The 27,398-nt window shown below is 43.1% G+C and overlaps 1 protein-coding gene across 5 annotated transcripts in view; it reads left to right on the top strand.

Annotated features, from left to right (window-relative positions):
• Positions 1 to 27,398, top strand: part of LOC308335986 (band 4.1-like protein 1) — a 106,438-nt gene that overhangs the window by 9,629 nt on the left and 69,411 nt on the right. The window lies entirely within an intron of this gene.

Here is a 27,398-nt window from a genome sequence, read left to right as displayed (position 1 = left end):
GGTGATTCACAGCTAAATGTAATAATAGTGGAGGGTATTCATCAAAAAGAGATGCTGTCTAAGCAATGCTATATTCTGCTGACAGGTGATGCTCTGCTGTGGGATGCCTGAGACCCAAAATGCTTAACCACTTTCAACCTGGCATCCATATTTTGGGCATGTCATCACAGACAAGCCTTTTCTAAAGATTTGTTCAACTTTCTAAAAACTTTCAGAAAATGTAAAAAAGAATCTTCAGAAATGGTAAAGATGAGCTGTAAGCTCATAACGCGTCGCAGCTTCTGGCAGCTCTAACTGCCTGTAAAGTCATCACATAATCTGATATACAGTAGAGTCTAAATATGCCCTGCGTAGGTCTACTGAGTAGACCTACGCACTGTACACAGGGCATATTTTAAGTGGTCGGGAGCCCACCCAGGGCTTGGCCGGCACCTGCAGTCGGTCAAGTTGGATGCAAGCGTACCGTTGAGTATGAGAAGGGTTGCGTGCAGAGAAGTAATCTGGTGGTTGTGCAAATGAGGAGGCGAAGGCAATCATATAGTGTATAAATAACTCCATGGAGGCGACCCATGGGCACAGTGTGGGCGCTTTTGCAGTCAGCTTGCCCGAAGCATTTCAATAGTTTAGTGCATCCGATGGTGCATCCGGGCCAGCTGGCCATTTATGATGTGGAGCACTGTTCAGCGCGATAAAGCCATGGTTTACATACAGTTGCACACCGTATTCCACACCGATCAGATATACAAGCTCTTTTCTGGTTGAGCGACATGGCATCAGGCATAACTCTGGCTTAAACCACATGATGATTGCATCGTGCTGGCATGCATAGCATACGTTTTGGATAGGGAGCCAGAGTTGCTAATCCCGTGTTTCCCAGTGATAGTCCATGTTATTCTGGAGAACTACGCAAGTTTACCGTTTGCACAATCATAGTCTGCGGAGGAGCAGAGACTAGAGAGACTCCCAATCTCTTTGGGCCCGTCCTGTGGCTTCTCAAACTGGTCTGACGGGTTGGAACACAGAGGCAGGCTATGCCTCATTCACTACTGTATACTTTCTGAACCTTTTATAACCTTCAATTTGCATACTTACTCAACAGATGTATACATTATTTGAACGCAAAAGTGTGACATCGCCTTAGGTGTTTTCTGCGTGCTCATAGCTTGAATGGTAATGGTCTATCATGTGGTCGGACGTCCTAGTGTGCTGCACATCAACTCGGATAGGTCCAGAGATAATGTGTACCGATTTGGACAAAATCTGTAGGTGGAAGAGCTATATATGGGCTGTATTTTGCGTGTCTTAAGTACCAGGTCTTATTACCTAACTTGAGTAAACTAAAGACCTGGAGGCGTGATCAATGCCATTTGGCTATTCTGAGTGGCCGAAGAGCATTGATCACGCCTCCAGGTCTTTAGTTTACTCAAGTTAGGTAATAAGACCTGGTACTTAAGACACGCAAAATACAGCCCTATATAGAGTTCTAAATGGGTGTGGCCTATATGGGTAGATGCGTCATGACCCAAGGAATCCAGGGAAAGAGAAATGTTGATTTTACGACATACGGTTCAAGAGTTATAAACCAAAATGTAAAGTGGACCCAAAGATCTTGGGTGTTAAATGTTGCATACTGTACAGAGGAAGAAAGAAATAGAACTTCCATGGTGAGGGCCATCGCCCAGGGCATTTCAGCTTTGTGTTGGTACTTGGTACGCACTCTGATATATCGCTACCCCCTGCAGCTAACTGACACGTATTAGTCATATCAGTCACATGGTCTACAAGTCTCCTCTTTACTAACTTGTTCCTCTGTGCTCTAATGATAAGTGGAGTGTGCTCATTGACGGCGGGGATGTGTCGTGATTTATCATCAGCCCAGGCACTCACATCTGTGGTAAGCGTCACTGTTAAATTACACACTATCTATCGGCAATAAATTGCTTTTATTGCAGCAATTAAACAGGTGGAGGTTAGGTTAAGAGTTCTAGCCAAGGCCACGTTGATAGGTTACTAATTAATAATGCACCACTCACAACTAAGGCCATATCAATTTCTTATATTAGTGAATTAGTTTCACACCTGTGATGTGACAATAAAATGGATTCTGATTCTAATATTCTATTACTTTGGTGATAAATCGAATAATCTTGAGGTGTGTCTTTTCATCATTCTGGATGCTGCGCAACAAAGCAGTGTTAGTATAACAACCGCAATTCCATTGATGTGATGTATGATAGTTGTGGTTAGCAGGAGGTCAACAATGATCTCCCAATCATCGGATCTGTGGTTGGCTGCATTCCCTAGTGTTTTATCGCACTGTGCAATGCAGAATTAATTTATTCTCACCTCTCCTCAGCACCTGTGTGCATAGTTGTAACTTGTAACACCATAGCACAGCATTTGGAAACCATTTGGCATCAGCAGACCCTCTCTCTAATTATATTATGGAATAATATTAAACAGTAAGGCAGTATTATTGAATGTTATGCATTACAGCATGGTTTGTAAGCTTTACTAGCCCTCATAAATTGCTTTGCTCTGCTCACACGGATGCTATGTCGACTCGCTGTAGCACATTGATTTCTTTTTGCAATGAAAACGAGAAACCCCTTTTATAATTCATTGCATGATTGATGCCCAGGCCCTCTGGTAATAGTTTCCTTGCTGCATTCTTGTAAGTCCACAAGGCACTGCCAAGTGCCAACTACTCTAGTCCACAGATAAAGATGCTCAGTGTTGCTTTTCAGCTGGCCTTAACACACTGTTCTATACAGTAGTACTGGCTGGGCAATGGGCAGACAGTACATGCTACATTGCTACATACAACTCTGTAATGCTCTTCTATGCATTGACATGACTAGTGTGTGTGTGTGTGTGTGTGTGTGTGTGTGTCTGTGCCTGGCCCTTTCTGTACTTAAACAAGTATCATTGAGCTCTGTATTCGGCTTCTTTAGTTCACTGACACCGACACCCATAACACAGAGAGCCCCTGTAGCGTCCTTTCAGCCCCAGCACTGATCCTAATAAGGGTATGAATGGCTCTATACAAACAGGAGAGTGGAACTGGGAACTGGACCTTTGCCCACTGCCTCTCTTGCTCTGGAGTGCTGACTTGCCCAGAGCTCCATGTGGAGGGGAAATGGCTCGCCCCCCTGACCTGGTCCCTGTCCACTGCCGAACCATCAACCAGGGCACACACACACACACACACACACACACACACACACACACACACACACACACACACACACACACTACACACCATACTGTTCAGCTGTATGCTGGGGTTCAAGTATTTTCAAATAGTTACCCTGTTCCTCAAAATGGAAAAATATACCGGTAGTGTAAGTGTTATGTGGAAACTTTGTAATTATCTAATCAGAAGTCAGATGCAAGAGACAGAATTGGCAGATATTCTCAGTTTTCATCATGGAAATGTACATACAACTGCATTTATATGCAGTCTATTCTGTTGAAGTCTGCTGAGGTCAGGTGGGATATCTGGTGTTGTTATTTCCACATTGGGCCTTTGAGGACAAAGCTGCATGTGACGTCACTGCAGTAGAAAAGAAGCAGCAGATTCCAATTATGTTTCTTGCCATTAAAGGCAGAGGTGGAGGGTGGGTGGGTGGGTGGGGGTGTGTGTGTGTGTGTGTGTGTGTGTGTGTGTGATCAACACACGCACACGCGTGTGTTGATCCGCGTGTGGATCAGCTTGTATCCCATCTAAGGTTTAATATGAGACCATGCACCCGCACCCATGACATGCAAATTAGGCCATGCCACTGCTAATTTCAGACCAGCATGTTTTTTCTGATTAACCCTCACCTTTACTGCAGCTTCTGGCCAGTCCAGTCCATCGACAGTAACAGCGTCATCACTCCTTGGTGACATCGTCGTCGCTTGCTGCTAAGAAAATATAGTATACTGTAAGCTAGTTTTACTATGGGTCTATGAACTTACAAAGACGCTTAAACAAATGAAAACAACTGGGGAATAGTGTGTTATGAGCATCCAAACAGCTTCTTCTCTCTAGTGAAGTCTGGCTTATTCCCAGAAGTAGGCTAGTTCCCAGAGTTTCCTTCAGTCGACTTCTTCGCCACTCACACATGAACACCCACACATCAACGAAGCCCCCATACAGCGTGCGTGCGTGCAACCGTGCATGCAAGTCTGTATTCGTGCATGCTTGTGTGATGTATGGAAAATGTTAAAGTAGTTTCCTGCAAGGTGATTTGGTGGGGTGGGGTTGAGGATAGAGGATGGAGCACGAATGGAGGATTCCTGCACTGTGCTCGTAAATCATTTTTCCGGGTTGGCACAGATCAATTCTTTAGGGGCAAATGCAAGTGAAATGCATGAAAATGTCAACTCAGCGTGAGTCAGCGTTGCATACCGATTGGGTGGGAATCAGTTATAAATAATGTATTTGGAAATTGCAAATGGTACACACTGATGTCCACATTCCGTTGTCATCAACGTGTTGAGTGAAACGGTACCTTCTGGTTCCTGCCTAAGCTGTGGCATAAAGCCTTGGTGGCGCTGTGGGGAGAGACGTTTCTGGTGTCAGCCTGCCTCGTTATATCTTTGCATCTAATGAAGCATCTACATAAGTACATGTAGTAATTCTTGATAATTTCAAGGACCCATTTGATACTATTTCAAAATAAATGTATTTATCTCTGGGACTTCAATCTTCTTTGTAAAGTCCTCAGTATTCATTTAAAGAGAGTAAGCCTGTTAAAAACAACAAATAGGCCTAATCGTTTAACTGAGAGTATTAATTACTATTAATTGATTAGGCTACAACTTTTATTGGTTAATCAATTACATCCCTACATGTCACTATGCTATTTATTTCAGGCAGGCCAGAAGGCCAGGATTATGTGTGTGCGTGCGTGCGTGTGTGTGTGCGGTTGAGTGAGTCTATACGGAGCTAATCTTAGAAACCGCAGTACTGATCAGCATCCATCAAACCTTTCATGCACACTAACAATATGACAAGGAAGACACTCCACACCATGTTTTAGTGCTGCAACCCACGACCCTGGCGAGGCAAGTGGCAACCCAACCTGCCGGACATTATGCTCTATGCGGCACACATATCATACAGTACTATAGCATGTGCACTGTCTGCACACCACATACTAGCAGAGTAGTTGTGGTGCTGTCTGTGCGTTGATGAAAGGCAGTTTTGGAGATGTTCATAATACCTATACTGTACCAGCATATCGGACGGCTGTGGCTCAGGAGGTAGAGCAGGTCGTCCAATGATCCCTGGGTCGGCGGGTCGCATCCCAGCTTCTTCTGTCTACATGTCGAAGTGTCCTTGGGCAAGACACTGAACCCTACATTGCCTCCAATGAGTTAGCCGGTGTTAGCTTGCCACTATTGGTGGGTGTGGGAAGTGAGGACGCTGGCGTCGACTGTTCGCCGCTTCACCTCCCAATGTATGAATGAATGAACCATTGTAAAGCGCTTTGAGCACTTGGAAAAGCACTATAAAAATGCAATTCATCGCTGTCATGTGGAAACTTTGTTTGTCCATTGTTGTAAACTCTAAGTGGACCCTCGTCTGGTTTGACAGACAGGTAGTGTGTGCAGGCTGGGTGGTGTGTGATAATCCGGTTGAAGTATTCCTCCGGACGGCGACTGCGGCGGCGGGCCCGGGAGAACAATAACGCGACACGAGACAGTATCACGCTAAAGGTTCACAAAGTTATTACACAAACAGGAAACATATATAGTGCTGGATCATAATGACGTGACAACAAGATATGAGACATAATAACGTGCTTATTGCAGCAAGGCTGACCTTGCTGTCGCTGAGATGTCTCTCGTAGCCTAACTATAAAGTATGCCACAGTTCCGGCAGTACACAATACATATCAAGTACACTGTGTCTCAAGTTCAAGTACACAGACATGGGCAACTCATAATTATAACATCCATCGTTACCTTTCAGAAAATGGAAAGAATAAACCTGTGTTACAATGGATCCAATGTACTTATTATTTAGTCACATGCTCTTTTAACACTTTTCATTTGTTCAATATAAACCCACAGACACACTTAACCACTTTCACAAAAATACAAATTGTAAATCTGCTATTTTTGCTACTTTTACCAGACACTGTGTGATGAAGTTGAGTATTAATTTACGAAAGAACGTAAGGAGTTGACATTGACAATATCCTTTTATGTGGAAATCAGAACAGGAGATCTTTGGGAATTGTTCCAAAATTAGAACAACACTATGCCACAGCCCACAGGACTGGTGTGTGTGGAAATTAAAACTGCACGCGGTTGATGGAATTGACACAGCAGTGACAACTCTAAATCATCTGTTTAATTTCATTTGACAGCCTCATGTTAATTTAGCCCTTCACAGCTTGCAGGCATTCCAAGGTATTGTTTGTTTTTAGAATGTTGGACGTACTTGAAGAGGCAGCATCTACCGTATAATGTAGGGATGTGCAAAACGTTAATCGTTAATTATTATAATCATTAATCAATAAGACAATACCCTATTTAAAATGGACAAATGTGACCCATGAATTTTCCTAACCCTGATCAAATTGAAATTTCCGATCTGCTTGTATTAAACAACGTTTAACTCGCCAACATCGCAGCTGTAGGGCAGGCGTGAATTATCCTCTTTCAATCTGCAAAGCATTTGTTTCATACAAATCAAGGTGGTCTGTTCAGTGACTTCGACGAGCGCATCCAAACTCTGAACACTTAAAAATAATCACCTGCTCAGTATTTCGTGACATGGTGGATTTTTATGAAACAAACGCTTTGCAGATTGAAAGAGGATACTTCATGCTTGCCTAAACGTCGTTTAATACAAGCAGATCGGAAATGTGTCAATGTCAATAGAGGGTATTGCAACTCTAGATTCAACCCATTATTTAAAAAATCTATAGTGTTTCAAATTTCCGTTTTTCCAGTATCAATAATGATATTGATTATTAGATTGGAGCTGATATACATTTGCAGTAAGAATGAATGAACTTTTGTGACAAAAAAAAGTGTGTTTTTGTTATACAGGAGCATCCCAGATGATAAGTACAGGTCAATTACACATTGCATTTGATAGTTCTAGTGCTCATTTAGTTTAGCAGGCACCACTAGACACAAAATCCTCTTGTTGCCTAGAATGCCTACACATTTTTCTCTGACAAATGTTTTATATTTAGCTTGTATCCAAGTCTATCGTGTGTGTGTGTGTGTGTGTGTGTGCGCGCGTGTGTTGATTTAAACATGGAAGCAGACCTTACCTCGTCTTCCCAACCAATCAGAGTACGCAACATGAATATATTTCCAGAGGTACTGAGACTGAGCCAAGTCAGCGTTGTCCGGGTTCTCTCAGCACACCAGTACTCCAACTGGGTCCAAACTTCCCACAGTTATTGCTCAGTGGTCATGCTAAGTCTTATTAAAGCTTATTTCAACACCTTGATAGGCAAGCTGTGATAACAGCCCCTATAGACTGTATCAGTGGGTGACAGAGGATGTGTGCACAAGCATGCATTAGAGATGACTCTGTTAAGCCTCTTAATGAATGAATTGATGCTGAAATTAAATGTGACATACTGTATGGACATGGGATAAAAAAATTAGGTGCTGTTTTCGTGCTCATACCCAGCCAGCCAGCCACCCACCCAGCCACGCACAGGCTCCATAAGGGAGTGGTTGCACCACTCAAAAACAAAAAAATCAGGCTATGGTCACATCACCTTTCACACTTCTCTGTTTGAGTTGGATCTATTTGCTGGTTATTTTCAAAACTTGAGGCCTATGCAGTAGTTTGTTGGCAGAAAGATTATTGGTTCATTGGGTTTGGAACTTTGACACAGCAGCACAGCAGCAGACTATGATTTAAAAGTTGGATCTAATAAATAGGGACAATGTGCATTTTTATTTCTGTTTTCACGATTGGTTTGTGCGCCCTATCCACAAGTGATTCTCCATATAAAGATGAAGAGGGACATCGTATTTTTTGGTTGGTTAGATATGGAGGTCATTTCATATTGCACTATACTCAAGTTAGTAACATCACATTCACAGCAATGGTTTTGGCTTACAATACTTGGAAATCTTGGCACCGGGAGAAAACACTCCACATGGGTATTTTATTGGTCGAATGCACCAGCCTCAAACTAGAGACGTGAGTATTATATTAATCACATGAACCTACGTGTCCCTATTCTGGGGTGAACATTCAGTGAAAATAACACCACTACAAGCTTGTTGCAACGTCGTAGATCAGCTATTTTCTGCAAAACATTGGTGTGGGGGGCCTAGTATTGACCCCGATATACTGTGTGTATAGGCCAGGGTTTCATTTAAGTGGTTAAACTGAATGCGGATTTATATGATGCTGTGTATACAAGTGACCTTCTCAGGTTGGTTTATCCAAAGCTTGAAGTCTAGACTGAAAAATAATATGGCATTTATGCCATATCCATCAAGACGCAATGGGGTTTGCACATCACTCCGTACAGATTATGCCAATCAAATAATTGGTAGTTTTAAATGTTGTGTCAAAGTATAATGGCACCTGTGGACTGGCACCCACTGGCTTTGTTCTGCCACTGGATTGAATACATACATTGTTTCCATTCCATTTGTTAAGCTCTTTACATAACAACTTAAAGGTATAAACAATGTTGCTTGAAGGTGAAATTAAGGGAAATACATTTCCAATAGGAATGGGTGTATGGAAATTAGATTATTTTGTCCTTCCTCACAGGTCTCCGCCAAAATGGTAGACATTTTATTCTGTATGTAATCTGTATGTTGAGTCATGATCCAAGGAAGATGTTAATTGTACGACCTACAGTTCCATAGTTATAATCCCATGACTCACATGATCATGTATGGATTTGCATGAGGTTTGGAAACCTACTACTCCTACAAAATCTGTAGGAGTAGTAGCAAAAACTGTGTTTTGCAAAGAAAATGAAAAATAGTGTTAATATTGTCACTGAGGTGGAATTGGGCATGGCCTATGTGGGAGTTGTGTAATGAATCTGATCCAAGGAATCCAGGGGGGAAATCATTTTAGCTTAACTTTACTTACGGTTCAAGAGTTATATAGGCCAAAACGTGAATCGGCCTGCCACCATGAGGCTGATTTGAAAAATGTAGAATGGCATTTCTTCCATGGCCTAGTATGTGCATGCCAAGTTTCACAGCATTCAGATATGTTCATGATTTGATCATTTGACGCAACGGTCCACTGGAAGCCAATCTTAGCCAATCAGGATGGAATATGAAAAATGGATATGTCATGACATGACATCACATGAATATAGAGATAATGTTACCGATATATACAAGGTTTGGACAAAATCTGTAGGAGTAATATCAGGAAATCTGTTTAGAAAATGTCTGTTTTGCCACCTCCTGGTAGCAGCAGGCCGTTGGGGAAAATGCAGGGCAGAGGTTTTGCCCTGGCCTCAGTGATGTAAATAGGTTTTCAATGTAATGAGTCCTGGGATGCAGGGATGGTCTTTTAGCTGAGTTCCAGGGACATTTTATGAGTCCCACTTCAACGACATTAGGAGTCATATTCAGCCATTTTTACAAATTGCAGCATTTAACTCCCATTTCATTTTATATGGTTATAGTGTGGTTATATTCATGTAGATAACAGAAGAAGAAATGATTATTATAACTAAAGCTAGCAAAATATTGCGACGTTCTTTTGACGTGTATTATTCTTTACTGTAAATGCTTACAGTAGTGCATCCGATGCAGAGGTCGTTGTTTTATTGCATCCCAAATGCGTTTTGGGATGCAAAATGCACCCTATTTTAATCTCTTGGAGTGTGTGTGGTGTACAAAGTTTCATGTTTGGTCCAACGCAGAGAAATCTATTAAGAGAGTGGCGACACGCTTTGATCTCGCGAGATAGAAGGAGCACTTCTGCATTCCATTCCGTTCCAATGGGAGTCAATGCTAGTGTCGCCACTCTCTTACTAGATTACTCTGGTCCAACGGTGCCGGAGATGATCTATTCATAGATACACACTGACACTCCCTCACTGGACAGACAAACAGGGCCAAAACATAGTCTCCCATTTTTGGCCGTCCGGCCTGGCAGAGAGATTAACAGTCCTTCTTTGTTGAATTATAGACTGTGTTGTGATCACAAGAGCTACAATATCCTCTAGTCCTCTAGTGAGTTGGTAGCATGGGGTCCACCTCCACCTATGCTTTCTATGGCATAGGCAGGTCCCGGCAGGATCCGCCGGGAGAATCTAGACGCAGCTGCGCGACATGAGACTAATTCATTAGAGCGACAGAGAGAGAGAGAGGAGTGTGTGTGTGTGTGTGTGTGTATGGGTGTGCGTGTGTGGGTCAATTTAACAAAGGTGCAGACGATCAGAAATCAGCAGAGTGTGATCTGCGTTTGCGCTACTGTATGCCGAATTGAAGTGGACTCGGTCCCAGACTTTCTTTTTTCTCTCTGGAAATAAAAACGTCTGGGTTTCCGAGGCTAGTTAGTTGGGGACTGATCATTCAGTTAAAAAAGTAAAAAAAATCCCCTATAGGCCTACAAGTGAAGCAACAGAGAACACGATAACAGCATAGTGTCACATGGCATGTTCTGTATTATATTAATCTGAGTATGACTGATGCAGAGGTAAACTAGACAAGGTATGACAGGTACAGACTATGCTGTGTGCATACCATTATGATAAAGAGAAGTACATACAGTATGCAAGCACAGTATCTATGATTACATAGCTACCTACATAGCTAACGTGTTAGGTGTCTGGTCTAGAGGGCTGCGTTCGGTTCCTCGAGGCTTTCATTTTTTAGTATACTTATATATGTAGAGAGATACTAACACTGCTGTTTCAGAACAAAGCCATTGATTGATTGATTAATTGATTGAAGTGGGCCCCCAAATCATTGGCAAAGCACTAATTTAATGTACAGAATTATGGGTAAATGCTTATCACGTTATCTTCGGTGGGACGCTATTTTACACGCACGTCACTAGGCTCCCACCGCAGGTCACACAATGGACAATTGATATGCACATACCGGTAGGCTCATAATTCACACTGAGCATTTGTAAAGGTTGTTAAGGAGTTATGAACTTAAGGGTTTCTTTTAATTGATGCATGTGCACACGTGTGCTCCTGAACAATTCTTGAACGGCATGGTACCGCGTGCAATGACCAATTCAACACTGCTTAGATAGAAATAGTGCTTAAAGATGGAGTGCCATGATTTTTTCCCACCCTAAAACATGATCATCAGGTCTTATTGTTATATAAGGAGGAAGACGTTTTTCAAAAAAGTGTAAAGTATTTGTTAAAATGTCGTTTTTATGTGGGCACCCCCACCAGTTCATTAAGTATGCCTGGTTTGCCTGGTGGGTGGTGATGGGTGGTGATCCACCTGAACTGAAGCCGCACCCACAGCTGTAGTTGTATGATAAAGGGGGAGGGGTTAGGGGAGGGGCTGATAATGGGATGTCATTACTGTTTTTTTCATTGGCATGATTGTCTGTCAAGGTTTCAGCCTCCAGGAAGAAACCCTAAATACATCATTGCACATAAAAAAACGACTCCAGGGTGTCTAATGAAGTACTGTCACCTCATAGACGCATGAAAAATTGGAAAAATTCAAAATGTACCCTGAAGTCAAAGGATGATGGCTTCACTGTGGTGTCATAATAAATGACACTGTTATGAGCGGTGTTCATCTGTTTCTTTGACTAGACCTCTATGTTACCGTACATACACACGCTGCACCTCATTAGTTGGGTGTCCTTTCTGCCTGCACCACTACCCTGCAGTCACTTTATATTAAAGTCAAGAAAGACATATTTTGGTGAAGTTGTGAATACTATATACACACATTATACCTTTTTACATGATGCATCACTAAACCCATGAAAGGGTATATTAGATATATTTTCTGTCGATCGGTTAACCAGTCATTTGTTGAATCATTTTACGCCCTATTTTGAATGTGTTGTATCTCTGTCTTTGAGAAGCATGAAATATCCTCCCATAGATGGTGTTTGTTTCCCAGCAACCACAATGTTTGCTGTTTACGACCCATGGAATTCTATTTCCAGCTCTACAGTATGCTGATGATGGGCACACCGATTACTTATCTGGACTTGCTATTCTGTAGCCTGTGATGCGAAATATTATATGCCTGCCTCGGCCTCCTAATAATCATCTATGTTGGGAGAAACATATTCTCTTCTTTGGGGTTGTCCAACAAGTGAACAGATTCCATGTCTCATGGTTTTGAAGGTGTATTTGACATTTCTCTTGGATCAATATGGCTACACTGTGGCCACAGTGCCATGACCTTCCAAGATGGAAGATGGATGGATTCAGCAGTGCAGGTCAGGACCATAATCAGCTACTGCAGTGGTTCGCAAACTGTAAATAACGTTTTCATCCAAGGCATCCCTGAATGTCATTGTTACAAGGAAAACTAGTATAGAATAGTTGTTAGTAGTAGCAGATCTATATAGCAGATTTACAAGGTCACAACAACGCGTCATGAGCTTGTAGATTGGCTATTCTTTGGCGAGGAGGTTTGGTGGTCCGTCTTACTAAGTAGGGTTTAAGTGGTTAAGCTGAAGTATTGATAAATTCCAAATAGTATCCAAGTATTCTGTGGCACGCCTGGACTTGCGTCACGGCACCCACTTTGGGAACCAGTGATCTACTGTATGTCTTTACATTGGCTTGTGCATGAGGCGTGCTTAATCCCGTACTCTCCATGTGAACACATTCATGATGCAAAACAAAGGAAAAGAAAGAAAATACATTTAATAATTTATTATCTCATGAATTAGAATATTATACCGGTTTTTAATAATTTAGTTTGGGTTTGTACTTTGTACTAGTGTCTTTGCCTGTATGTGAATTGTGAATGAAGACTAAGGGCCTATTCATACTCCTATTTTACAGCTTTTTCGGCGAAATTTTCAGTAGCACCGAAGAGCCGACTTTAGGACGGTACCCGCCCCCCCCCCCCCCCCCCCCCCCCCCCCCCCCGAACCTCAAATGACTTCAAATTGTAGGCTCTACAGAGCCGAACTGACTTTTATTCGGCTCTAAAATAGGAGTATGAAGTAGATTGGGAATGGCTTGTCTGTATCAGGCGATAACACGCGGGAGTCTATCCCCACAATGTGCTTAGATCCCTGGGAGATGGACTGCTGAGGTGGAGCGCCACACCTACAGTACATCAGCTCCCAGTAGCCTACTTCCCACACGACTTGCCACACCCAAGCCATGCTACTCATACGCTGAGTTGGCGGTGCCCGGGATCGAACCCATGAACTTGTGGTCCGAAGGCGAGAGCTCTACCGGCTGAGCTACCCGGTTAATGGAAACTGCATCACACCGATGTGGGTGCATTAAAATATGTAATTTACGTTATTCGATGTGAAGGACATCTGTTATCTAGTTATCTTATAGCGCAATAAGCGCATATGGACAAATTTGATAAAATTTTGCTAAGTCGCCAGGTATCATAATATAGTGGTTGCATGGATTTACTGCCACGAAACGTATGCAAATAGAGAATGATGTAACATTTTAGTTTAGCTGAAAACAGGGGGAAAATAGAAAGAAAATGTTTTCTCAGTGCTATAGAACCATGATGTAATATGCTTGTAAGAAGAGCAATAAGTTATACAACACCATGGAAACAAGATATCCACAAGATATGAGAGTTTCAGGACCACAGCAGCAGTAAGCGTGAAACACAGGATAGGTACTGGTGAGATTAGATGTAGGAAGACGATAAAGTGTGAAAATAGACACTGGCTGTCTGACTGAGTTAACAATGTATTTTATCAATACATAATTGATAATAGGTTTATGTTTGCATGTTCTCCCCGTGTCCCCTAGGGTAGGTACCCTCACAAAAAACATGCAGTAATCCTGGTCACTAAACTGCCTCCCCCTGGCCAGCCGGGGCGCCTGATGGAGGGGAAAGGAACTGGTTGGAATAACGTTCCTTCCACGCGCTACGTCCAACCAGGGAAACTCCCCCCTGTCAGGTGTAAAGGAGCAACTTGGACACTCAGGCATGAAGGAAAGGAAGCATGAGTTAAATTCCGTTGCTCTCCCCTTGTCCCCCATATATGGGGACTAGGTTGGTGGAGGGTGTGTAGAGCCCAGGATCACATTAGATGATTGACACAGGGGTGAAAAATGGGTTACAAAATTGTGGGATAAAAAAAAAAGAAAATGATAATAGGTTTATAAAATAATGTACAATCTATCTCTCAAGACATATTTTGCACATGGGTTCCCAGATTCCATTGTGAATAGACGGCACTGCATGAATATGCATAATGTAAGAATATGTACAGTGTCCACCAGTATTCCACCAGAATTCCACAGTGAGTATCTATCAGGATAATATAGTAGATTTATGTATTACAATGCCACTGCAGCATTTATGCCTGCTAAGATATAGTATAACCTGACACCCCATGTATGCTGGTGAAATGGATTTTAATTTTTATAAGCGAGTTCTCAAATATGTTTGGAGCTTACCATGGCATGGGAAGTGAGACTTGCTTCATGGTTGAGTCAGGGCCTTCCTTTGGAAGTGGGACTTGATGATGGAATAATATAGCCTTTGTCAGTGACATTGCGAGAGGCTGCAGTCATCCAATGAAAGTGCTTTAGGGGAGAATATGGAATGCTGAGGAGTAATAACCTCATTAATAATAGGCCATGAGATGTGTCTAATCATTAATGCCAAATATCTTTGTACACAGTTCCTAAAATCTTAATGTTTAATTAAGCTATTTAAAAAAGCCACTTTCTGCAGCAAGTATCCTTTAGCCATCATCACTATAGCCTCCTTATTCTAGTCTTCCATGTCTCTGCTCTGTCAGAGTCCACTCTTCTTCAGGAGGCCTATCTCTAACTTGCATGCCTCTCTCTAGGGATCGGCTGATTCGGTATAACTGGAATTTTACGCTCTTCAATGGTGACTTTTCTATGCAAATGTGACAGCATACAGTAACTTCAAACTTCAAATGTTTTCTGAAAATGTTTTTGGCTTAATTGCTTAAAACAAAGCGAAGGAGTTCTCTGCGGACAAAATTGTTTTGTACTCAATGTGTTGCCACTCTGTGTGCTGAATGGTATTTAAGAGCCTGCTCATATTAGTGCGGCAACCAGACTATAGTAATTGTAAATGAGTGATACTTTGCAGCGCTACTCCTCCCACAGTTTTTGTGTTTTGTGTATCAGTTTGTTTTTTGGGGGGAGGGGGCGATAAATCCCCTACTTACACATGATCGCAGGGGTGACGTGACATTGTAATTGCGGCAACCACACTAGGTTTGAACACACACACACACACACACACAGACACACACACACACACACACACACACACACACACACACACACACACACACACACACACAATGCCATGTTGAAAGTATTATAAAACATTTTATTTAACTGATAATAGTGTATATCTATTGTATATATGCCGGTAAGGATGTACAGTATTATATTGCAATAATAATGTGTGGTTGTCACATATCCAAAGACACACCTATATTTGTCATGGCACACCAGTGTACCTTCATACCTTGGCACACGGTTTGAGAAGCACTGTTCACTATGCACGCCACAGACAAGGCCGACGGGACGAATGGCCACTTACCTGTGAAGGGCTTGGTCAGCAGAATCAACCTCTTTCATTCCATGGTGGGCGATCGGCCAGCTCTCCTGTAGAGTGAAAGAAAGACTGTCAGTGTGAGAAGAGAATAGAAAGGTGTGTTTGTTTTGGTTGCTTACTGCCCACAGTCTTCTTAACCTGTCTTTCTACTGTGTCAGGACTCAGGATGAGTAACAGTAGATGTTTACCCTGGAACAATAACTGACCAAACCCGCATCCGTTCTCCTTTTTCTGTATTCCTTTTCTGTATTCCTTCAGGCAGCACCAGGTTTAAGTTTGAAGAAATAAAGTGGTCTGCAATTGATACGCGTTGCATTTATATAGCTTTTTATGCTGAATGCCATGTTGCCCAGAACAGGGTTTGTTTGTCTGTATGAATAGTACTGTATTGTATGTATGTGGTGTATACGCACTATGCTGTCTCCTCAAAAAGAGACCAATCACAGCTCATGCTACTATGTGCATGATCTCACAAAACAGAACCACGTACCCCTGGCCATGAAGCAAAACTACTGTAATGAAGAGTGTAGAAGTTGGGTCGTAGTTTAAATATCGTATCTCTTAATTTCACCAGCATTGCATTGGTTTGCACAATATAAATCTTGCTATTTCTATTGAAAATGAAACATCAACCAGACGACCACACTAGTCAGCATGCCTTCTTAATGTGACTTCATCACTGAACACTGCATTGTTTGATTTATTTGTGACTTGATTTCAGCCGACGGCTGTTTGCTTAACGATTTTGACAGCTACAGCGATTACGTCATAGCTGCATACTTCTGCATAGCGGATCCGTCGTTGCTTAAAGTCCCTATTGACTATCAATACCTAATGGTTGGATCGGGAGGACAAGCATTATTAGACTCTATTGGCTGTATTTTGGGGATTTAGGTGAAACACAGTCGGCAACGTGGCAGGTTGAGGATTGCGACATATGATTTGTATTTTCCAAAAAGGGCAGAGTACCTGCTGTGAGGTTAGTGACATGGGTTGGACTAGGCTGAAATTAATATATTTTCATTGGGTATGTTGCAGATGAATTCAATCATGACCAATCATCAAATGATATAACTATTTAAGAGCAGTGACTGTGGCAGTGACTAATCATTGTCATAGTATCATGAGAAAAGCCACAGCTTGGGAGCCAGGAGGGAAGAGACTAGGACACTTATTGAAGCATTGGCCAGTGTTTAGGGAAGGGCTGGACGGATGTCCTGGGTTATAGGGTTCTCAACGGAAATGCTTTGGCCATGTCTCGTGACCCTCTCCCCACCCCCAATACAAATTGACCGCTACAGTAACCTTAATAATAGAGAAAATACATCATATATTATATTATACTATACTGAAACCACATACCGTAATCATTAAGGGAAGTTTATGCATGCACTGTGTACTATGTAAACTCTCAATTTCCATTTTCCAGCCATTCATTTGCAAAAACATTTTCTTTTATATAGGCCTATATGTTTGTTTTTTTAATCACCTGGGGACCCCCCAAAATAATTTCGGGACCCCCTGGGGGGCCGCGAGTCGCGGCCCACAGGTTGAGAACCCCTGGGTTAGATGATCTCTACAGTAAGTGTGAGGGAACTGGGTGTAGGGGTGGATCATATATTATTGAAGGTAAAGCACCAGTGTTATTTGGATATGGGCAATAACTGGAGGCCAATACAAGCTACACAAACTGGGGGAAATGTGAACATTTGGGGAGATTAGAGACCAGGCATGCTGCAGAATTCTGGATCAGTTGAAGGGCTTTGAGTAATACCAGCAGACCAGCCACACTAGTCAGGCCTAACTGATCAGGCTTTGATAAGGAGCTTGGTAGAATCCTTAGTGAGAAAGGATCAGATCCTCCAGATGTTGTGCAAACCGGGAGTTATTGCTGAGATGTGTATACCTTGTTGTAGGACAGCTGAGTAAGCTGTCTTCTCAGGAATACTCACCGTTTCTCCCATTTCTTGCCTGTCTAAGCAAGTTACAGTAAACGGCCCGGGTGTTCTTTTTTGTTATATACAGATATTCGATGATTTGTTACATGTGGATTAGAATGCATAAAACATGCATAAAATCTAAATACAGCTTGAGAGATACATACCATTGGAGAAATAGACAGGCTTAATATAGCATTTATAAAGCGGGTTTGTATGATTTTGTATACAGCTGTCGGTCTGGAAGCACCTTTTACTTACAAGTATGGCAAAAAGTGGTGCCAGTAGATATTGTCCAAGCAGACAGGCAGTGTGCAATGCATTGAATGCAAATTATGATTTTTGTCCTGGGCGTCACCAAAAATGGCATTGTGCTGCTGATCTCCACATGACACACAAGCAGAAAAAAGCATGCCACTTCCATAAGGCAATTCACCAATTTGCTAATTACTACACACTTTCCACCAAACCACCTGCCCCAAAATCGGGCTCTATATGTCTTGTGCTTTACAAAATACTACTGTACATGGAGTATGCACCGCATTCACCCATTCACACACACACACACACACACACACACACACACACACACACACACACACACACACACACACTCACACACACACACGACGGTGGAAGCAGCTACAAATTATGCAACGCACCAACCTGCTCATCGGGAGCCTACGCTCACGACATGATGCCAGGAGATGTGGAGATCGAACCTTCCGCTTCAACCGATAGCGATGCTGTGATACATTGCAATGATGTAATAATCATTTTGTATTCGTTCCTATAACAACCACATTATACTGCTGAGTGGATGGATATCAGTTACTTATCGACGCGCTTTTGATTTAGAATGGACTGCAAGAGGCAGATGACATGTCGGAAAGTGGAGAATAACTGTGATAGAAGCCCTCCATTTTACCTACTCGAATGGCATATAAAGAGCTTCACCGGGTAACTCTAAAATCTTGAGGATGACACAGAGCCCCCTGAGTGGAGCAATGGATTATTCATGAGAGCGAAGGTGAGGAGGAAGTAGCTAATCTGAATAGCTCCTGACGTCCCTTAATATATCGCAAGCAAGCATCACTCTGAATGTAGCGCTCAAGTGAACACATAAGAGATTATAGCAGACACTACAGTAATGCTAAGTAGCCATTTGTTATACCACCAAGTCAAGGTGCAGGTACTATCTTCGGTCCAGAGTGTGTGGACTGGTCACTGATGAATTTGAGAGGAATCATGGGCCTGACCATCTGACGCGTGACCTTCTTTCTCCTCCCTGTGCATTCTTTGTCAAATCAGGTTTAAGGTCTTCCTCAGTTTCGATTGATAAAATTATATAATAAAAATGAAGGACGGAGAATCGGAGCGGTATTGCAGTCGCTGTACCGCACTGTGACGAAAAGAGAGTAGGGCCAGAAGGCAAAGCTCTCTGTCTACTGAGCAAACTTCGTTCCTACTCTCACCTACAGTATGGTCATGAAGTGTGGGTCATTACCGAAAGAATAAGGTCAAGCGGCCGAAATGAGTTTTCTCCGACGGGTGGCTGGCATCTCCCTTAGAGATACGGTGAGAAGTTCAGTCACGCGGGAGAGACTCGGAGTAGAGCCGCTGCTCCTTCGCCTGGAATGGAGCCAGCTTAGGTGGTTCGGGCATCTGGTTAGGATGCTCTCTCTATAGGGAGGTCCTCGATGCACGTCCCACTAGGAGGAGACCCCGGGGCAGAGCAAGGCACAGATGGAGGGATCACATCGACTCACTGGCCTTGGAACGTCCCGGGATCCCCCAGGAGGAAGTCACTAATGTTGCTCTGTATACAGTCAGTGTATAGGGAAGTCTGGTGCTCTCTGGTGGAGCTGTTGCCCCCGCCCGACTACGGATAAGCGTTTGAAGATGGATGGATGGAAAATTATATAATGCACGTTTTTTGCATTTTTTTATTACCTAAAGTCCTAAACTAAAGGTTCCAATTATGCCTGTGAATCAGGACGAGCCTAATACGCTATTGATCTGCAGCACTGTGAAGGCAGAGCGCAATACCCTGGTGAGATCTGACAGAGTTTTAAACTGGAGGCACTGTGTGGTGGAATACAGCAATTCTGACCCCCCCCCCCGTCCTCAATCTCTCTCTCTCCCTTTCTTCCCCTCTTTCTGTCTCTATCTGTCTGTCCGTCTGTCCGTCTGTCTGTCTGTGTCTCTCTCTCTCTCTCTGTCTCTCGCTCTCTCTCCCCCCACTGGACAGCTTATCTGAAAAGGGTCTGCTCATTTTGGATCAATAGGCGCCTGGAACAGACATTGTTTGTTTCTGACTCACAGTACAGAATCACTCTGTGTTCTCAGCTGTGATGTTTGATCTATCTATCTATCTATCTATCTATCTATCTATCTATCTATCTATCTATCTATCTATCTATCTATCTATCTATCTATCTATCTATCTATCTATCTATCTATCTATCTATTTTCTCATACAACAATAGTCATATGATTATTTATCTATATGTCCAGCCTGTGTTAAAGAAATGTGCACACAGTTTATTATTCTTTTAGAACCACTGCGTTAGGTTTTGTCTTTAAACGAGACAACGGAGACATGCCGGTCTGCTTCCATAATGTCCAGGTCAGGAGGTACACGTAGGTTATTTTGGGCCAATGTTGATGGAATATAAAGAACCGGGCCGATCCATCTCGATCACATGACTATAGAGATAATGTGTACCGATTTGCGTGATGTTTGGACAAAATCTGTAGGAGTAAAAATCACACCCGTGATTGATTGTGAAGTGAGTGGTGCAACTTCGTTTGGGGGGGGGGGGGGAGACGGATGGGACGGACAGACAGACATATAGATAAATAATCTCCAACAGACTACAGTGCCGGAGATTAGCTGGTCACAGACAGACGGACATACAGTACATACATACATACATACATACATGCATATGTACATGCACATACATAAACACCTACATACATAAATTAACGCATGCATACAGACAAACTATATAATATAATATAAATATAATAAAATGTATACTAAGAATTGCACATATTGTTTACTCTATTTGTTTATTTGGGAGGGACAGCATGTACTAATGATTTAACGAACTAATAATATCAGTTGAAGGTCAGCCAAGGTTAATACGCAGGCGGGAATCCACTCAACCCAGATCCACTCTGTCTCTCTCTGTCTGTATTTCTCTCTCTAACGCTCCCTCTCTCTCTCTCTCTCAGGCACATTCACTCAGGCAGAGAGACATGCATTAACTGTTCACTGTGCCGCAGTGATGCATGGCATGCTCTTATAGCATGCAGGGGGAAGATAGTTGAGAAGATGGGATGAGCTGTGAGCATCAGTCCCCATAAACACTCTGCAGTGACTGGAGTGTTGAGCATATAATGTTTTCTGTCTGTGAGTCATTATGTGTCTCTGTGTGTGTGTGTGTGTGTGTGTGTGTGTGTGTGTGTGTGTGTGTGTGTGTGTGTGTGTGTGTGTGTGTGTGTGTGTGTGTGTGTGTGTGTGTGTGTGTGTGTGTGTGTGTGTGTGTGTGTGTGTGTGTGTGTGTGTGTGTGTGTGTGTGTGTGTGTGTGTGTGTGTGTGTGTGTGTGTGTGTGTGTGTGTGTGTGTGTGTGTGTGTGTGTGTGTGTGTGTGTGTGTGTGTGTGTGTGTGTGTGTGTGTGTGTGTGTGTGTGTGTGTGTGTGTGTGTGTGTGTGTGTGTGTGTGCGTGCGTGCGCGTGTGTGGGTACCGTGTTGGTATATACTGCAATATGAACCCAAGTGTGGGGTCGGGCGCATGCTTGTGTAAATGTGTGTTTATCTGTGTGAGTAAAAATGTATTTGTTTTGGTTACAGAATGTGTCATGTGGCTGGCTGCATTATGCACGTGTGCATGCGTGTCTATTGTTCCAATATATGATTGTAAAATATGGCTGCGCTGACTGATGTGTGTGTATCATGTGTGCAATCTGTGCATGCGTGCCTGCCTGCCTGCATCCATGCGTGAGTGCGTGTTTACCGTTCCAATACATGATTTCCCTGTAGGGCAGTATCTTTGAAGAGACTATAAGGAATCTGCCAGTGTGAACCGTGAGTCAGTCTGTGACTGTGACTTCACGTTATGTAACCGTGTCAACTCGTGGACTGTTTCTCCCCTTGGGTTTGCACTTGGAATGCACTTGGAATGTTGTTTATAGTAACCCCTCTTCAACTGTAAAGTGTGATGCTCTGCGTTGACACACGGTGCTGTTCAATATGTATGCTAATGTGTGGCAATGGAAAGGATGATTTATATCCCATGGATATGGATGGCGGATCGCTTCAGCTAAATTATGTCTGAGGTGTGCCAGTCTCGGCAACAATTGCAGTCAGGGGGTTATAAGGACTATCTGAAATCCCTCCATTATGACACTGTCAACTGAGCTTGTGGAATGGAGCCATTCCATCTTAACTTCCTAGTTTGTGGCCTAAAAGTTTACAGTAGAGTTGTGTGAACCTCAAACATGACAGACGATTGTATTTGAGGGTACAGCACAGTGGGGTGGCATATCTGAATATCTGGGACTGAGTTGCAGTGGTTGTGTTTTACATTATATTTTACAAATTGTAGGTTTTTTTGTTGACAAACTCCCATATAACTTGTGGAGGGGTGGAAGGTTAGGCCCATTTCTTGTTTCCATTGCTATGCAGACGATGTAAGATGATATCCTCCAATGAAGCCTGACAACCCTATATAGTATATAAACTACTAAATATTAACCCATTCTGACCGGGCACCCATTTTGGTGTTGGCATCATGTTATGCTTTAGCTATTGAAAAATAGCAGATCTACAAGCTCATATCGCGCCACCGAGTGGCGCGATACGAGCTTGTAGGTCTGCTATTTTTGAAAAATTCGAAGAACGACTGACATTTTTAGAATCTGATCTCAGGTCAGAATGGGTTCATCAGACCAGTGTGTGTCCAGTGGAAAACCTCGTATGAATCTGATCTCAGGTCAGAATGGGTTAAAGAATGGATCTTCTTATTTCGGCTAATTCCCATAAGGGTCACCATAGCAGATCATCTGTTTCCATCTGGTTGTTTTCTGTGTCTTCCTCTGTCTCTCCTGTCACCTCCCCTTTGGCCTTCCTCTTACCTGGTAGTGCCATCTTCAACATCCTTCTCCCGATTATACCCCCTCATCTTTCCTTTGCACCAAACCATGTGCAGACCATCTCCACCGCGAAGCACTCGTTACTGCATCACTCCGGGCAGCGCACCAGGCCGTTGCACTGCCCGGATAGTGCTTCGCATCTCAACCTCTCCTTCATTTATCCTCTAACCTTCTAACCTGGGCTGATCCTCTAATGTAGTGATTTCTGATCCTGTCTTGCATTGTCAGTGTCACTCCCAATGACAATCGTCGCATCCTCAATTCTGCCTCCTGGCACTGTTTCCAAGCCGTACAGCATGGCTAGTATCACTAGTACCTATAGTGTCTTATACATCTTCCCTCTCACTTTTGCCGGTGCCCTTCTGTCACAAATAAGTAAATAACCCCTGACACTTTCCTTCATCCGTTCCACCCTGCCTGCATTCTCCTCTCTGCCTCTCTTCTACACCCCAGGTATTTAAACTCCCTCACCTCTCTCATTCATATACTATAATACACACATTTGGAGGGTAGATTACTGACCAGACTGTGCAAAGGAACCTGATACTATTGTCCGGTGTCGGTGTGTGTGTGTGTGTGTGTGTGTGTGTGTGTGTGTGTGTGTGTGTGTGTGTGTGTGTGTGTGTGTGTGCGTGTGACATACGGAGAGAGACAGAGTTATTTCATGAAAATCAAGATTTAACGTCCTGTCTCGCACATAGGCTATACGCTATCACAAACAGTTCTCCGTGTAGCCTGGCTATTCCCGTGTGTGTGGCGTGCACGCAGAGAGAGAGAGAGAGAGAGAGAGAGAGAGAGAGGCGTCCTGTGGTGGTCTCGCGGTTGTATCACGGCACCCTGCACGTGCGTGAGATTGTCAAAATGAATTGGAATAAAAAACAAATGATGTAGGTATCAGGTCTGGATCGCATCTTGGTGAACTCTTGCAGTGTGTGAGTCGCTATCAATCGTTTAGTGTGAAAGCCACACAGATATAATGACAGTCGATTCTAATTATTATTATTATTAGTAGTAGAGTTAGAATATAATTAAATAACATTTAAAATAAATATGAGATTTATTATTCAGTAAGACAAATTATGAGCTCAGCTTTGGCAGAATTTAGTAAGTGAATTTGGTTATATTTTCCAATATCATTGTGGCTTCTGTATGACAAACAACTAAGCATTGTAATGAGATTTGGAATTTCTTGGCTGCCTCTACAATGCCTATTGTATCAGCATCCCAGAAGCTGGTTTAATGTACGAATAAAAAATAAATGCACCATCGTTACTCAGCAATGAAGCAGGACAGGAAGACCACTGAGCCATTCACAGTTTCCCCGAGGCATTTTCTAATCATAATGTCAAATGACCTAATTATAGTGTATACACAGTAAAATACTCGGTGTTCATTTATCTACGTACAAATTTAACCAAATGGACCGGTGAGAGTTAGATTTACATTGAGGATTTTACTGTATATTGTAACTCAATTTATCTCATAAAAGCAGTTTAAGCTTAAAGCAATCAATGCGTCAATATTCATGACATGCATTCAGCTTCCTCCTGCTAAGCGTGACTGGCCAAGGACACTGTGTGTGGCTCCTTTCTTCTGAATTCTCCCTCTGTCTGCGTAACCTTGTGTCATAAATGCTGGATCCGGCTAACAGACTGTGCCCCAGATGTTGCACAGCACTGCGGGCTGTCCAGACACACTCAGCATGTTGCTGGTCCCGGGCAAGCGGCAGAGGAGAGATCGATGGACATGAAGTGTGTGCTGTGTGTGGCTTAATGTGAAAGAGAGGGACATAAAGAAAGAGAGGACATAGAGGGGAGAAGGGATATATGTCATACGAGATAGAGAGAGAGAGATAGAGAACCACTGTCAACCAGTTGTCATGTCCACGCCATTGAACTTCTAAATGTAAAAGTATGAGATCATTAATATTCCACCTTTTTTGTATGCTTGTTCGTTTGTTCATTATTTTGGGTCATCTTTTAAGAGTGTGACTGCTAACCGCAATGTCAGCACTTGATAATTACAATGTCACTGCAACGGGGCCCACACTGCTGGCCCGTGCTGCTCGCAGCTGCAGAGATCTGTGTGCCGTTATCTGCATGGCTGTAATGGAGCAGCAGATTACACGGCATGCAACTGCTTATTATTCCAGACCTATCGGATCACAAAGGCCATCGGCGGTGGGGGAGATGGCAAGAGAGAGAGAGAGAGAGAAAGAGAGAGAGTATGTTAGAGAGCAAGAGTCAGAGTCATTGTCTTCATCTGTAGTCAGGACCACAGCCACTGTAGTGAAGGGCCATCTGTACCACATGGATGCTGGATGTTATTCCTTCGTTTCATGCAGCCTGCTAAAATGTCCTCCTCAAGTGAAGGGCCCTCCGGGATCACACAGACATTAATTAGACCAATAGACAGGTTCTGGTCCTTCCTTGCACAGGCTGGTTCCTCCTGTAATGTGCCGCAGCCCTGCCACACAAAGAGGCCCATATGGCGTGGCGCCGTGCCACCTTCTCCGGGGAATGGGCTACAAATGGGCCATGTTGGGAGACATGGGGCGTTGCTGCCTGCAGGCTCTCATGCCATGCTGCCATTGTAGCATCATTTCAATCATGCAGCGATTTGTTATGAATGTTTGTTCCATTCTGTTCCCTTGCTTCAGCCTGCTCTCTCCCCTCGATGTCTCCTCTCCTCGTCGTGACACCTTGGATCCCGTCAGCCTCATTGCAATGTGGTATGTTGCGTGCGGGTGGGAGTGCCACATATAGCCACCATGCCCCCGGCCAGATGCAGTCTGATGTGAAGGTGGGCATATACTGTATGTCAGACCTATACGCCTAAAAATAGTTTTGGTGTCTGCATTGCCCTGCATGGATGGTGGAACGCATCTATATGGAGAGAAATAGTCAGAACGCACACACACACACACACACACACACACACACACACACACACACAGCGCCATACTGTTGATAACCGTCCCGCTCTGCACCCATCATCTTCATCCACCCTTATCACATGGTCATGTTGTTTCCTTGTTGACTGGTCCGTTAGCTTGCGGCTGTTGTTCCATAGCCGTTGATGATGATGATGATGATGATGATGCCCTCTAGCTCACGCCCCACAGCCCCTCCCTCTGTCAGTAACTGCTCCATTAGTCACCAGCGGTGAAAGTACTGCTCCAGCTAGCGGGGTGGCAGCAGGGTCCTTACAGATGTACTGAGTACTGCTCCAGCTATAGGGTGGCAGCAGGGTCCTTACAGATGTACTGAGTACTGCTCCAGCCAGCAGGGTCCTTACAGATGGCAGAGAGTGCCACTGGGCATCAGCAGGACTCCCATTTGTGCCTCGATCACATGATCACATGCTTTCAAAATTGTCTCCATCGGAGCATATAGTGCACCGTCATCCTGATGCGTCTTCTATGCAAATGTGTCGCTATTAACATTTATAGACAGACTGGGAATTCAGCTGTTTATGACCTAATGAGCTGCAATCACTAGCCAACAGTGAGGTAATGCAGCTACTGTACTATACAGTAGCATACGGTCACTCACTGCCAGCTACGGAAAGGTCAGCTAATGGTTAATTCAGCTACAATGCAAAAATACCCATGCCGTTGTTGTTTTTGATACGTTGTGAAGCTCAGTAGAATTCTAGTCACTCTAAATTGATCCCAATTTCCAATGGAGATGTTTCCTTTTAGCCCTTGATCTGAGATGCGTCTGACTCTGGGTTTCACAACAATAACTCCTCTGTTGTTGCCGCCAGATCCATCTTGAGTAGAGTCCGAAACAACAGCCGTGGCTGTAACTCAGGGTGGCCTGTGAGGATATGAGACCTGCTGTGAGGGATCCTGATGCCGCTCTGCTGATTTATTGCATACTCAATGACTTCTAAGGTGAAAGGAAATTGGAAAAGCCACCTTGGAGGTGTGACTTCAAGTGTATTTATACTGTGTCGTACGGCAATGTGTCACGTGCTGAATATAGCGATCTACAAGCTCACAGCGCATTGCTTCGTGACAGAATTTGAGATTGTAGAACACTGGTGATCAACAAACTATAAATCGGGCTTAAAGGACCATTCACACTGAGCACAATAGCTGTATTAACTATATTGTTCATCATTGTTTTTTCATTTGTGCAATTTGTTTGTGTCCTTTCTCTATATGTCCTTTGAATGCAGAGTGTGAGTGTAAAATGCAGTTTAACATGTACATGTTATGTAGGACTGGCACTACCGTTATCTTCTTTTTCTTCAATAAATCAGGATATTCATCATTTCAATGGATAAAGTAGGATACATAAACATAAAATAAATTGGATACATGATGACTGATCATACCACAATATGAAGTACAGTAAATGTTTTACAAAGCAGCACAGCAGCACAACATGCTGAATTGATTTATAATAGAATATTTCAAGAAGCCCACACCCTCATGAGCCCATTTGGATTCATGTCTGCACTCTCAGTAAATTACTACTGAGGATCTCACTGTGCAGTGTCCTCTGTACAGTTCAGCTTTCAATTAAACCCAAAACTTTTTTTTGTCTTGTGCCAAGCAGACTAACAGTGTGGAAAAC

Source organism: Protomyctophum bolini (genome assembly GCF_963924005.1).
Source record: "Protomyctophum bolini genome assembly, chromosome: 2".
Taxonomy (NCBI): domain Eukaryota; kingdom Metazoa; phylum Chordata; class Actinopteri; order Myctophiformes; family Myctophidae; genus Protomyctophum; species Protomyctophum bolini.
The sequence above is the reverse complement of the archived record's forward strand: the minus strand, read 5'-3'. Positions and strand labels throughout refer to the sequence as shown.